This window comes from Protopterus annectens, chromosome 14.part0, assembly GCF_019279795.1.
Source record: "Protopterus annectens isolate FY-2018-M chromosome 14.part0, PAN1.0, whole genome shotgun sequence".
Lineage (NCBI taxonomy): Eukaryota > Metazoa > Chordata > Ceratodontiformes > Protopteridae > Protopterus > Protopterus annectens.
The window spans coordinates 602,406,735-602,421,325 of record NC_056748.1 but is presented as its reverse complement, the minus strand read 5'-3'; the positions used below and the strand labels follow the sequence as shown (position 1 = coordinate 602,421,325).

At 45.0% G+C, this 14,591-nt stretch overlaps 1 protein-coding gene across 1 annotated transcript in view; it reads left to right on the top strand.

Moving 5' to 3' along the window:
- DPCD (deleted in primary ciliary dyskinesia homolog (mouse)) overlaps positions 1-14,591 on the top strand; it is a 325,261-nt gene that overhangs the window by 828 nt on the left and 309,842 nt on the right. The gene's annotated exons all lie outside the window — the stretch shown is intronic.

Below are 14,591 nucleotides of genomic sequence, written 5' to 3'. Positions count from 1 at the left end.
AAACCACAAGTTTGACTTGTGGTTTCCTGATTTATCTACCAGCGTTCCTCCTGCCATTACATTTTTTCTTTAGTTTTTGGCGTTTTTTAGCGTTTTTACTTGGTCTCAGTGGAGACTGTTTAACTTTTATGGTACTGAAAATGTATTTTAGTGTTTTTTTTCCTGTGCTTTGTGTGAAAAAGTGACTTTTAAAGACTTTAAATTTTTACCAGCTTTTGCTGCTTGTTTTCCACTGGAGACTATTTTCAGCTTGATCATGGAGCAAACTACCAGTCCCATGGTCAGTCCTTCCAGACACAAAAAGAAGTTAAGCAAACAGGATTTGCCACCACAGCAGGCTAGCAATTTGCCTCAGACACCTGTCGGTGTAAACCTTGGTTCTTGATGATTCACTGTTGAAGTGACAACCTGACCCCCATGTGCAAAAATGGGGAAAAAGGGGTTGTGGATTGATAGGTGGGTGACTCTGCTGTAGCCATAGCTTGCTGCTCAGACCACTCATCTTTTATCCCAGATCCATCTGATGTAGCACCTATAGCCACCATGGACCATGGGTCAATTTCTTCCTCTGCAGCTGTTGGAGCTTTCTCAGTGGGTAATGGAGAACCAGTCTTGTTGGCTCTTGGAGAGGGAACAGAGAAGAGTTCCTGTTTAATCAGAATGCTGTGCCCTTTCCTGGGAAAACTGCTCCTGCCACCAGTAATAACATTGTTGGCCCCATTATCCTGTCAAAAAATAACTAAACATATCTATTCTTCCTCAAATTTCCTTAGACAGGAATAGTTTATAGGGTCTGGCTCAGGGTTTAATTCAGACTATTGAACCTTCTTATAAGGTGGTTTCTGATAAGAGGGATCTCGCTCTTCCAAAAAGATTCAAGATTCTGAATCTGGACAGGAAGATGAAGGGAAAGATACAGGGTTTTCTCCTCAGTTTTCTGATTCAGATTTAGAGGAGAGCTCAGTTTCTGATCCCCCCTTGTGGGGAGTTTCTCTTTATCAAACTGTTTCCAGAATGTGCCAGTATTATCTCAGTCTTTCAGAAAATGCTATGAGCTGTTACACAAGGAATTTCCAGAATCTTCACACACTCCCTGAGTTCTGCCAGCTTTGGAGGATGCATGCCACTGCTTGCAATTTTTCCAGATAGTCAGCCTGCTGCCTCTAGAAAGATAGGCAGAATATATATAAAGATATTTTTCCATATCACTGTTGCAGTATTGCTAACAGAAGGGATCTCCTACCAAGGATAGCCCAAAGTCCGGCCAGTATACCAAAGCCTTTAGTATCTATAAGTGCCGTATGCCACTTGTATGCTCCCCCCACACAAGGTGTAGGGTGTAAAGGTGATGTATGGATGCACACACTCAGAACTTCTTTGCCACCAGCCCAAATGACACCAATGAATGTCGGTCTGAACACCTTTCTTCTGTGCTGGTTACTGAGCCTTTTTCAGATAAGTGCCCCATTGGGGGTTATCCTCATCTTTCCCACTACCATATGCAGTGTTCTCTTTGCCAGGCTTTTGTTCCCAAAACCCTACATAGTCATCTCTCTTCCTTATGTATCTACCTTGAAAACCAGCACCTTAAGCTCTTAGCTTAGGGTGCCATGGGCAGAGTCTTCTCACCTTGAAGGTCAGCCATCAACCAAGAAAAAGGACAAAAAACTCTGGTCTGCTATGGCTGCTGTCCAGCCTCCCCTGGATGTCTCTGTCAAGGCTAGTGAAAGTTCAGAGGATTGTCCAGTAGTTGCTTTGGATTCCTCTGCTGAGACCCCATTGGAGACCAGCATGGATCAGACCTCTTGCATGTCTTTGGAGGCTTTACAGACTTCTGCTCCAGACATTGAGGAGGAACCTTGGCTGATTATATCCAAGGGACTGAGGGGGATTCCACAGATCTTAGCGAGGAAGGAGATCCCTACTACACCTACTGAATGTCAACAAGGGTCTGCCCTCCTACTGTGTTTTGTGCAGACATGCTGCAGAAAAAGAAACAAAAATCAAGTGCATTTCCTCTGCAGTTCAGGATGCCCAACAAGAATGGCAGGAATTTACTAAGGGGTTGTTTAATGCTTTAATGGCTTTAAAGCCTCCTCAAGGGGTGTCTGTACCTGCCCTTCCCTGGTCTTAAACTCCTCTTAAAAGACCAAGGGAAGTGAATTTTTCTGATGAGGATCAAGATTCTGGGGAAGAGTCCTTAGCTTACTCTTCTCAAATCCCTTCCCCCTTGGACTGTGGGTCTGAAGAAGAGGAATCTATTAGTCCAGATTGTCCTTTAGAAGAACTCTTCTTTGGGGACACTGTTACCCGTATGATGGAATTCTTTAAAATTCTTTTAAGTTGGAGTGTTCTCAAATTTCTGATGTCCAGAAAAAGTTTTATGGTCTCCTTCAGATGAAGTTTGCCCAAGCCTTCTGCTGTTTCCCCAGTTCTGGCTGCCATCCTGGATATTTTTTCAGCAGCTTCTCAGCCCCCAGCTCCCAAGAAGCTTGACAGGTTTTACAAGGTGCCTGATGACTGTAAATTTCTACATAAATGCCCTTCTGGTGATCCTTCTGTAGTGTGTCGCTTCTGATAAGCCTTCCAAGCTGTTGCCTTCTACCAAGCTGCTTTCTTTAGAAAAGATTCATAAGGCCATGGAGAAGCTGGGCAAGGTTTATACAACTGCCATTAAGTACCTGACTGTGTATGTTTTGACCCTTCTCTCTCATTTTTTGGGTAATTTCCAACCTCTCTGATTCTGAGGGGAAGGCTTCTGCCCTTTCTTTGTTGGTTTCCAAGTCTCAAGTTGCCCACCACTCACTTAAATGTAGCAGATGCTTCCTCCAGGGTTGATTCATTTGGTTCTGTCATGAGGCATTACTGTTGGCTTCTTCAGGCTTTGCCTGATGACATTAAGGCCAAAACTACTGGTTGCACCTCTGGATAATAAAAATCGTTTTGGTAGTGCTGCTGAACTTAAGTCTGTCCAGGATAAGAGTAAAGCCTTGCAGGAGATGAAACATTTATTTTTGTTTCTCCTTCTAAAGTTTTGAGGAATTACTCCTTCAAATCTGCCTTTGTTCATAGGCAAACACCCTCCATCTAAGGATAAAAAGTGTTCTAGATGTGTCCCTCCTGCCACGTCTACTTCCAAAAAAAACTCCTTTTTCAGGAAAAAACAGATTCCATTTGACAAATTGCTTCCCCTTCCCATCAGCTAGGTTCCCTTATCCCTCTATCTTTCCCTGTCCCTCCCAAATTGGTTAAGCATCACAACAGCCTCTTTAGTTCTGTCCATTATCCGCCAGGGGTATTTTATGGTTTGGAAATCCCTTCCTCCTTATTGAGCATCCCTCAACCTCTTTGAGAACAACTTCCCTTTTCCCCATAGGTGCTTCAGTCTATGGCGCTCTAGGGCTCAATTCAAGCTGTGCCCCTTGTCTAGGTGGGGAGTCATTTTTATTCCAGAATGTTTTTGGTTCCCAAGAAGGAGGGCATTTGGAGACCAATTCTGGACCTCTCTCAGCTCAACACCTTTTTCAGGTTTCCTGCCTTTCAGATGTCTCTTCAAACCTTATTTCCCCTTCTTTCTCAGACCTTTCTGGTCTCTCTGCATCTCAAGAATGCTTACCTTCGTATCCCCATCCATCCCCTTTTCAGGAAATTTTTTACATTTCTCTGTTCCTTCCGTGCGTTTTCAGTTCTCTTCTTCGCCGTTTGGCCTCTGTACTGCCCGAAAGGCATACACCAAATGCCTCACTCCTGTCATTGCTTTTTCCAGGATCTTCCCTTATATGGACAATCTGCTCATTCAAGCATCCCCCCCAAGGCTCTGCCTTAGGATCACCAGTTCACTATTTCCCTGTTGCAGAGTTTGGGGTTCACCATAAACTTTCAAAAAGCAGCTCTGACCCCTTCTCAGGATTACATTTTCCTTGGTTGTAGGATCCAAACGATCCCCATGCTGGCATCCCTGCCTGCTTCCAAGGTCTTGTTTCATCTTGCCTTTGTACAGTGCCTTCTTCTCTGAGGTCAGTCACAGCTATGGACTTTCTGAGGGTCCTCGGGTTCATGGCTTCCACCATTCCCATGCTTCCTCTGGGCAGGCTCGATATCAGAAAACTAAAGTGGTATCCCAACTCAGTGTGGCTTCATTACCATCCCCTGGACTTCCCAGTCCCTTTCCTCCCTTGCCTCATGCTCGAGCTTCAGTGGTGGATTCATCAGCTCTCTCACAACCTGGGGCTTCCTTTCCAAGCACCAACCCTGACTCAAGAGCTCTTTATAGATGCCTCAAACAGGAGATGTCGTGCCTCCTTCAGCTTTCTCAAGGTTTAGGGTTTCTTTCCTCTTCATCAAAGATCAGACCACATCAGTGTAATGGAGATGAGGGACTTGCTTCTAGCCCTTCAGGCTTTTCATTCCCTATTTCATCCCAGGCCCCTAAAATTTTCACAGACGCCATCACAGTGATGTGGTAAGTGAACAAGCAAGGGGGTAACAAGGTCTCATCTTCTTTGCAGACTAGCTGTTCAGATCTGGAATCTAACTACCCAGTATCAAGTGACTGTTCAGAGAGTTTACATTCCCTCAGAGCACAATCTACTGGCAGGCTCTTTTAGCAGGTCTTGCTCACAAGTTCATGATTGGATCCTTCACAGAGATGTGTAGCGTATTCCCGAGTTAGATGTTTTTGTCTCCACTCTGAACAGATAACTTACTCTATTCTGTTCCAGAGTCCTAAGTCCTCTGGCTTGGAAAGTGGACATCCTGTCTTTTCCTTGGAAGGAGATGTTTATGTACACCTTCCTTCTAATTCTGCTTCTGAGAGTCTTGCACAGGATCGGACAAGACTCCCCCAAAATCTTGCTATTGACTCTCTTAGGCCCAGACAGCATTGTTTTCCCCTATTTTCTCACTTGCCTAGGGAAAATCACCCCAAGTTACCTCACCAGGTAACCTTTTCACACAAGACATGCGGTCTCTGATCCATCCTCAATTGTTCACTCTTCAGCTGACGCTGTGGGTGATATGGTTTTGATCCCTTTTAGGCACCTCTTTTCTGAGGATGTGATTTGGGTCCTGCAGGAGGCCAGAAAACCCACTACCAGGAAATAATATTTACCCAAGTAGAAAAGGTTTTCTGTCTGGTGCCTCTCTCAAAACCAAGATACCCTGTCTGTGCGGGTTCCTATGAATGTCCTTCCATTTCACTGTTGCAGTATTTATAACATTAGGGATCCCCTGCCAAGGGCAGCCCAACGTCCAGCCAGTATACCAAAGCCTGTAGTTTGCTTTAAAGTATGCAGTACATCACATATATGCTCCTCACATAGTGTAGGGCTTAAAGGTGACGTTCGGGCATACCATCTTCAGAACGTCTTTGCCGCCAGTCCAAATGCCATTTCTTGATCATCAATCTGAATGCCTATGTTCCGTTGCTGGTTTCAGTGAGCTGTTGCAGATAAGTGCCCTGTTAGGGTTCTCTTTTAATTGTCTTTTATTTTGTTGCTTGTGGGGTTTCATATCATCCAAGAAGGGTAAATGCCAGTGTGGGAGACGGATTCCCCATAAAGACCACCACAGACCGTGTCTATTTTGACTTGGTGCCTCGCATGACCATACATCTTGTTCCATCTGTCAGGCTTTTGTACATAAATCCTTATGTAGTAGACTCTCTTTGGCACTGTATCTTGAGAATCAGCGTCTTAAACTTCTTGCGAAAGATTTGATGAAGGGAACCTCCTGCTCTGAAGGACAGTTGTCAGTGAAGGAAGTGGCCAAGAAGCCCAGGTCAGAATCTTCCACTGTTCAGCCTCTGCCGGACATCTCTCCCGAGGTTGAGTGAATGCCTGGAGGTTTGCCTGGCTTTGTTGTTGGATTATTCTGCGGCGATTATTTTGGAGGATGGCAGGGATCCTACTAAGCATGTCAGAGAAGACTTTGCAGATGTCTGTTTTGGACGTCCAGGGGAGCCACGGCTGATCAGTTGAGGGGCCTAGGGGTGTTCCTCAGATTTTAGTCAGAGAAGTCATCCTTACTACCATTATTGAATGCTGCCTGGGACAGAGCCTTCCAAATTTTATAAGGCAGACATCCCACTAAAGAAAAAACAAAAGACTAAACATATTTCTCCTACTCCTAAAGATCCACAGAGTGAATGGCAGGCCTTCACTCAGGGTTTGTTTAGCGCTTTGATAGCATTGAAACCTCCTCAGGGAGTTTCTGTTCCAGCGCCCCCCCCCCCCCCCCCCGATCCTCTACTCCTCTTAAAAGACCCAGGGGAAAAGGATTCCTCTGAGGAGGAGCTGGATTTGGATGAGGAATCCCTTGCTTACTCTTCCCAGATTCCTTCTTTGGATTATGGGTCAGAGGAAGTCTATCAGTCCTGATACCTGAGATTTCCTTTGGGGACATGATCTCCAGGATGATGGAGTTCTTTAAATGGGATTCTACTCAGGTCTCTGAGATGCATAAAAGGTACCATGAGTTTCTGCAGACAGAATCTCCTAAACCTTCTGCTGCTGTTCCTGTTTTGGCTGCTTCATTGGATGCATTTTCCAATGCCTCTAAGGCTCTAAATTCTAACCCCTGCTCCCAAGAAGCCTGATAGGTTCTATAGGATGCCAGAGAATGGTGAATTTTTGTACAAGTGTCCTGCTCCAACTCGGCCAAACGCTAAAGCTTGAGGTCTTCAACCAGCTCGTGGCCAATTCCCTATCCCATGATGCACTGGTACTTCCCTAAGATCTCATTTGCCGCTGCAACAGATCTGGCATTTCACCAGCTCTGGCCAGTAAATATAAGTATTTTTCTCAAGTTTAATACTTTTTTTCTAAATATTTCATCCTTTATATAGTAGTTAGTTTAGTGAATAGCATACCTTTCTCTTTCTTCTTTGTGGCCATTTTTTATTAGGCCTAGTTTAACTCCCTTTTCCATTTTATTCAAGTTGATAGTTATAGCCTTTTTATATACAAATATACCTAGTGTGTAGTGTTACTTTTTAGTAGTATAAGAAAGCTTAGATATAGTTTTTTTTGTGAGCCCGTTTTTTATTTAGGGCCATTTCTTCTTTAAAATACAGCCTGTTTAAATTAGAAGGCTTTAAGAAGTGTTTATAGTGTGATTGTTTGTTGTAGGATTGTTAATATGTCTGTCTGGTTTCAGAAAATGCCCCAAGTGTAGACAGATGATGTCCATCACTGATGAATACTTGGATTGTGTATATTGTTTGTGGGAGGTTCATCTCCAAGAACATTGTTCCATATGCCACTCATTTAGTACTAGCATGCTGCATGAGAGTAAAAGTAAACTGATAGCGAGAGGACTGGTCAAGTCTTCTTTTCAGGACTCATTAGATAAGGGCAAGACCCAGGACAAGCATTCTAAATCTTCCAAGTCATCTTCTAGATTGAAGCTGAAAACAAGCTCAATGACTCCAAAAAAATCGGCCTTCTACCTCAGCACCACAAGTTTTGGAGCAGACAGTTGTGCTTGTTGGTAGGAGCCGGTCCCCAGTTCTGGAGCCAGTATTTCCTACCCTTAAGTCTCCTGTTTTACAGTCAGTGGCCTCTTCCATATCCTTTTCTCGGTCCTCAAGGTGTTTGGATAAATATGTGAATTGGATGGTGCAGATGCTGCTGCAGACACCGGCACTAGCTAAGATTTAGTCGGGGCTGACCCTTGGGGCTTCAGGCCCGACTGAGACCCAGTCCGTTACTTATGTTCCTCCTCTGACCTGACTCTAGGTTTCAGAGCCGGAGTGTTCGGAGCTGATGACTGTGGATTTGCCGGAGCCAACACCTGCTCCAGGCCTGTCTGTTCCGACTACCCTGACGTCCTCGGTGCCGACCGTGGAGTTTAGGCACCGACACTCACCGGTCAGGTCTGGGGAGGATAGTTGATCTGACCTCTCGGTTCTGACTTTACCTGTCTGGGTTTCGGCACAGCTGAGCTCGGCTCCTACCTCTGGCTCGGATCCCTCTGCTTCGGTGCCAGAGAGATCACCTGCTTCTTCAGATCCAGGGGTTTCCTCTCATTGGAGCCAGGGGGCTTTTGTTGCCATGATGAGGCTGTTGTCCCCTTGGGCTCCCCCATCATCAGAACCAGCAACTTTCTCCCCAAAGCAGCTGTGTCTACCTCTGCTTCACTGGTCCCTCAAAAGCGTAGAGATCCAGAGCCTCAGGTCACCCCATTGGGTGAGCCCTGCTCTTCTGAGACCTCACCAGAAGCTCCAACTGAGGAAGTTCCCAGGAAGAGACTTTGCAAGAGGAAGCATCTGGACTCCCCACAGGAATCAGTCATGTCATATACTGACTTGGATGAGTCAGAAGGGTCCACACGATCCCCCTCTGATGATATCTTGCTCGGAGATATCTTGGAAATATTCAAACAGAGGGGTGGCTGGAAGCCCATTAACCCTACTGATCAGTCAGTTCTCCTGAAGGCTTTCGGGTTTCAACCCTCCACCTCTTGGGTGTGTCCTCCTTTTGATGAGCTGATGAAACTCATCTCTTGAAAGGTGTGGGAGTCCCCGGACACCATGGAACCTGTCCCTTGGAGGCCTAACAAATTTATGACTTCATCCCAGGACAAGGCTTTCCTAACCAAAGGAGGACCCACTGATGCTATGGTGGTGGTGGCAGCCACCATAAAGGAGTTGTCAGAGACCTCTACTTCTATTAATCCTCCTAACAGGGATTCTAGGATTATGGACAGATATGGTAAACGCATGTTTAGTTCAGCTGCCTTTGCTCTTCGATCCCAGAACTGTCTCACGAATTTTATTAGACTGTGCAGAGATCTCCTTAAAGAGCTGGGAGATACTTTACAGGGTGCAGTAGCTGCAGGAGTTTCAGATGAAGTAAATTCCAAGCTTGCTACCCTAAATTCCCTTGTAAACTCTTCCATGCATCTGATTTCGTACGCAGCTGATGGAACAAGCAGGGCAGCAGGTACAGGAATTCCTCTTAGGAGACATTCCTGGATGCGCTTATATTCCTTTGCGGTGCCCTTTAAGTCATCCTTTGTGAACACCCCTTTCGATGACCCCTCCCTGTTTGGACCCAAAGTGAAGGAAACTCTTACCAGGAGTGAGCAGGATGGAAAGACTGTCTGCTGCTGGAGTCCATTTTTCCACCCCTACCAGACCTTACCTCATAGGTCATAAGGGAGGGAAGATGTGGTTCCGTAAAACTCGAGGAGCTTTACAGGTCACTCGTGGTGAACCCCCCCTCTAGAGGCAGAGGAGGGGGTAATAATGGAAGATGCCGCCCACATGGCAAAATCAGGGCGATAGAGATCAGTTTTTTGGTAAGCCCTATCAGCGCTCCTGAAAGGAGGCCCACCTATCCATCTCTGGAGGCAGTCAGGGGATGCTTATCTCTGTATCCAGACGCCTGGCAAAACATAACAAAAGATCACTGGGTACAAAGCAAAATATCCAGAGGATACCCCATTCCCTTTGCCACCCCTTATAAGAAAAATCCCAGATGTTTCACCCAGTCACAGGGAACAAGCAACCATAGAGATTTAAAGGTTGTTAGAAAAAGAGTTATCCAACCAGTCCCGGCAAACCAGAGAGGATCCAGAACTTACTCAAAGTTCTTCTTGGTTCCAAAGAAAACAGGGGACTGAAGACCCATTTTGGACCTCAGCAGACTAAATAAATCTATCAAAAAGACAGTTTTGGATGGTCACGCTACAGTCTATACTTCCCTTTCTCGGGAAAGATAATTGGATGTGCTCGATAGATATCCAGGATGTGTACTCACATCAAAATGACCAGGCCATCCAGAGATCATCTGCGCTTTTGGCTGGGAGCCAGTCGCTACCAGTTTTCAGCTCTGCCCTTTGGTCTCACTACAGCTCCCAGAGCATTCACCAAATGCATGGCAGTAGTCATGGCTCACCTGAGACGTTTAGGATTCCAGGTGTTTCCATACCTAGATGACTGGCTCCTCACTGCCATCACCAGGCATCAACTCCATCTAGCAAGGGACACAACCTTAAATCTCTGCAGTCAGTTGGGGATTACCATAAACTCAGAAAAATCTGCCTTATCACCATCCAAATGTACCATCTTTATAGGAGCAGATTAACATTTCCATGACTAAAACTTCCACAAGAAAAGGGTTTGTGTTTTATGAAAACAGGTCCTAGTTCTCCTAGCAAATGAAAAAGCCCCAGCTTCAATAGTGCTCAAATTATTGGGGACAATGGTGGTAGCACTCATTGCAATTCCTTTAGGTCGAATCCACATGCGTATACTACAATGGCTTCTGTTCACACAGTAGTCCTTTCAGGAACTTACAATGTCTCATCAAATCCGGATAATGAACTCATGCAAGAACGACCTTTGCTGGTGGCTGACATCTCATCAAGTAACAATAGGTCGCCCCTTTGTTCTACCTGCGCCCATTGCCGCTGTGACCACGGATGCCTCCCTGATAGGGTAGGGGGGGCATAATCAGGGAAGAACGGCCCAAGGCACGTGGAAACAACAAGAGGCTCATCTGCACATCAATGTCCTAGAGATGAGAGCGGTACTTCTAGTGTTGCAGTCCTTTCAAGACTCCCTTCCTCTAGGAACTATTGCAATTCAGACGGACAACATGTCAGTGGTCTGGTACATAAACAAACAAGGAGGAACCAGATCTTGCCCCCTATGTCGAGAGGCCCTGAGATTATGGCAATGGGCTACATCCACCCAGCTCTTTCTGATAGCAACAGACATCCCGGGGAAGTCCAGTGTGATAGCAGACAAGTTGAGCAGAGCAATTCTATTGCCTCACGAGTGGTCCCTGAAACAAGTGGCAGAAAGGATATTCCACAGATGGGGCCAGCCTTTCTGTGACCTCTTTTCAACCCCAACAAACACAAAATGCAGCAACTATTTTGCCCTGATCTCCCCTATGGGAGACTCCCCAAGGGACGTGCTTGTACACAGTTGGCCCCTGGGTCTCCTTTATGCATTTCCACCTTTTCTACTGATACCCAAAGTTTTACAGAAAGCAAAGGCTCTGGGAAGGACCATTATTCTAATAGCCCCTTATTGGCCTCGTCAGATTTGTTTCCCCTTTCTGCATCCTCATCTATTGGAAGAACCTTGGATCCTGGATCCAGTTCCAGATGATCTGACTCATTCATCAGAGGTTCTTCATCCAACACTTCACACTCTCAAATTGACAGCTTGGCTGCTGCAGTTCCCAAAATAGCCAGGTTTCAAAACCTCTCAGATGCAGCTCAGCACATTATAATATCCTCCCATAAATCATCTACCAGGAAGCTGTACATTAGTAAATGGAAAAGATTTTCTATATAGGCATCTCAAAACAATATTGACCCATATCTAGACTCAGTTTCATCCATTTTAGAGTTTTTGACCAAACTTTTCAATGAAGGAGCAGCTGCTGCAACCATTAGGGTTCAGTTAGCAGCAATCTCTAAGTTTCACCTTGGTGATCAAGGGTCTAATATGTCCCATAGATTCTCCAAAGCCTTTCTTAAGGGCACCTCTCATTTGAGACCTCCTACTCAGTCCTCAGTCACACCACAGAATCTAAATTTTGTCCTTTCTCTTATCATTTTATCCCCATTCGAACCAGCCTCATCTTGTGACCAGAAATATCTATCATGGAAAACCATTTTTCTAGTAGCCATTACATCAGCTCGGAGGGTTTCAGAATTACACACCTTGTCCATTAAACCTCCATATTTAATATTTCATAATGACAGAGTTTATCTTAGGACAAATAATCTTTTTTACCTAAGGTATGTTCATAGACAAATCTCAACCAGACTATAGAATTACCTGTTTTTTTCCCTAATTATTCTAATAAGATAGAACATACGCTGCACAAGTTGGACGTCCACAGGCAGCTTTGATTCTATTTACACAGGACTAAGGACTTTAGAATATCATAACAGCTCTTTGTTTCCTTTTCAAACTCAAAGAAAGGTGCTCCAGTGGTAAAAACCACCTTGTCAAAATGGTTATCAGATTGTATCTCTTTTATGTATGATTCTGTCCATTCACCATTACATAAAAAAATAAAGACCCGTTCAACTAGAGCTGTTTCCCCATCTTTAGCCTTTCTGGATAAACTACCAATAGATTCCATTTGTGCAGCAGCCACATGGTCTAGACCTCATACCTTGATCAGTCATTACAAATGGGACAAGGCCTCCAGGGACAGGGCCTCCTTTGGTTCCACTGTCCTGATGAATATATTCCTGTGAGCCACTCGAGAAAGATGGTGCTTGGGACGCTACCCCATCAGTGAGAATGAAGGCGAGATGGAACAACTTCACATAAAGAAGTTATGTACATACCATAACATTCCATGTGAGTTGTTCATCTCGCCTTTATTCTTGCATCCCACCCTCCTACCCCCTACCAGTGTCTTCTGGACTGAGAAGTTGAAATAAGTTGGGTTGCCTTTAGCCCTTATCAAGTTGAAATAAGTTGGGTTGCCTTTAGCCCTTATCTAGTGTATCCTTGGATACTAATGTTTTTGGGAGAACTTATCTAGTCAGTTAATAGGCAGCAAACAAGATCAGAGGGAAGCACCAATGCATCATGGGATAGGGAGTAGGCCATGATCTGGATGAAGACCTCGAGCTTTAGCATTTGATAGAGTCAGAGCCAACCCATCTGTAGGAATGAAGGCAAGATGAACAACTCACATGGAACGTTATGGTAAGTACATAACTTCTTTTTTGGTACAGCTGCTGCAGCTATGTTTAAGCCCCTTCAGGATAAGGGAAAGGCTTTACAGGAACTTAAAATTGTTTTTATCTCTCCGGTGCCTAAATTTCAGAGAAACTACGCCAATAAGCCAGCCTTTGTTCACAGGCAATCTCTCCCTCCTCCTGAGGGCAAAAGAAGTGGCAAACGGGCTCCTCCTGCTAAAGTTACTCAGACTTCGGTGCCTCAGAAGTTTTCCTTTCTAGATAAACCAGGTGCTATCTGACTGTCCTATTCTTCCCAGCCACTTTGCTGTCTCTTCCTGTTTGGCTACAGATTAATTACCTAGGATTCCTGGGTTCTACCCATTATTTGCCAGGGATATTTAATGGTGTGGAAGTCCCTTCCCCCTTTTATGGGCATTCCTCAGCCCCCTTGGAAGCTACTCCCCTTTTTCCCCAGAAATGATTTTAGACCTTTTGACTCTGGGTACTATTCAGGAGGTGCCTATGTCCCAAAGGTGGAGGGAGTTTTACTCTAGGATGTTTCTAGTACCCAGAAAAGAGGGTACTTGGAGACCAGTTTTAGACTTCTCTCATCTCTACACTTTGCTGAAGGTGCCCTCTTTTTGAATGTTGTCCTTTCAGGACTTTCCCTCTTTTGCTTCTTCAGACTTATATGGTGTCTCTTGGTCTCAAGGCTGCTTACCTCCATATTCCAATCCACCCCCTTTTCAGGAACTTGTGTTTCTCTGTTGCTTCCTGGCATTTTTAGTTCTTTCCTTTGCCTTTTCAACTGCCCCAAGGGTATTCCCCAAATGCCTTGCTTCTATGATTGCTTTTTGCAGGATTCAGGGGATCCAAGTATTCCCTTACTTGGATGAACTCCTGTTTCAGGCATCCTCTCCAGAAACCCTGTTGCAGAATCTCCATTTTGCCATTTCCCTTCTTCAGAGCCTGGGGTTTAAAATCAACTTCAAAAAGTCTTTTCTGACTCCTTCTCAGGACCATGTTTTTTCTGGGTTGCAGAATTCAGACAGTGGCATTGCTGGCACCCCTGCCTTCTCCCAAGGCTTTGACCATCACTTCTGTCTTTCAAACTCTTCTTCCTCTGGCTCTGATTACAACCAGGGAGTTTGAGAGATCTGGGTTTTATGGCATCCACCATCCCTTATGCTCTCTCTGGCCAGACTTCACATGAGGAAGTTTCAGTGATTTAAGTCATTGTGGCTTCAGTGTGCGTATCCCCTAGAATTTATAGTTCCTCTTCTAACTTGTCTCAAGAAGGAACATCACTGGTGTATCCAGCAGATGTCTCTAAAGCCAGGGTTCCCTTTTCATCCCCCTCTTTCTTTTCAGGAGCTGTTAAAAGATGCTTCAGACTACGGTTGGAGAGCAACTTTTGGCTCCCTAAAGGTGCAGGAGGTGTGGTCTCCTCTTCTACAGAAGGAGCACATCAATGTCAGAGATGAGAGCTCTTCATCCTGTTTTATTCCCAGGACCTTTCAAGGTGTTTACAGAGAATACCACAGTGATGTGGTATGTAAGCAAACAGGGAGGAAGAAGATCTTATCTTCTTTGCCGGTTGGCAGTCCTATTATGGGATCTTGCTGTCTGATATCAAGTGACTGTTCAGGCGGTTTACATTCTCTCAGGTCGAAGCATTGTGGCAGACACTATGTCAAGCCCATGAATGGATGCTTCACAGGGATGTGTTTCTGGACATAGTCCACCAGTGGGGTATTCCTCAAGTAGACCTATTTGCCTCCCCTCTGAACAGACAACTTCCTTTATTTTGTGCCAGAGTTTAAGGTCCTCTGATGCAGAAGATGGATAACTCTTTTTTGTGGACGGGGATGTTTTCTTGGTTTTCCCTCCCCTCATTCCAAAAGTCCTGTTCAAAATTCCAAACCCGG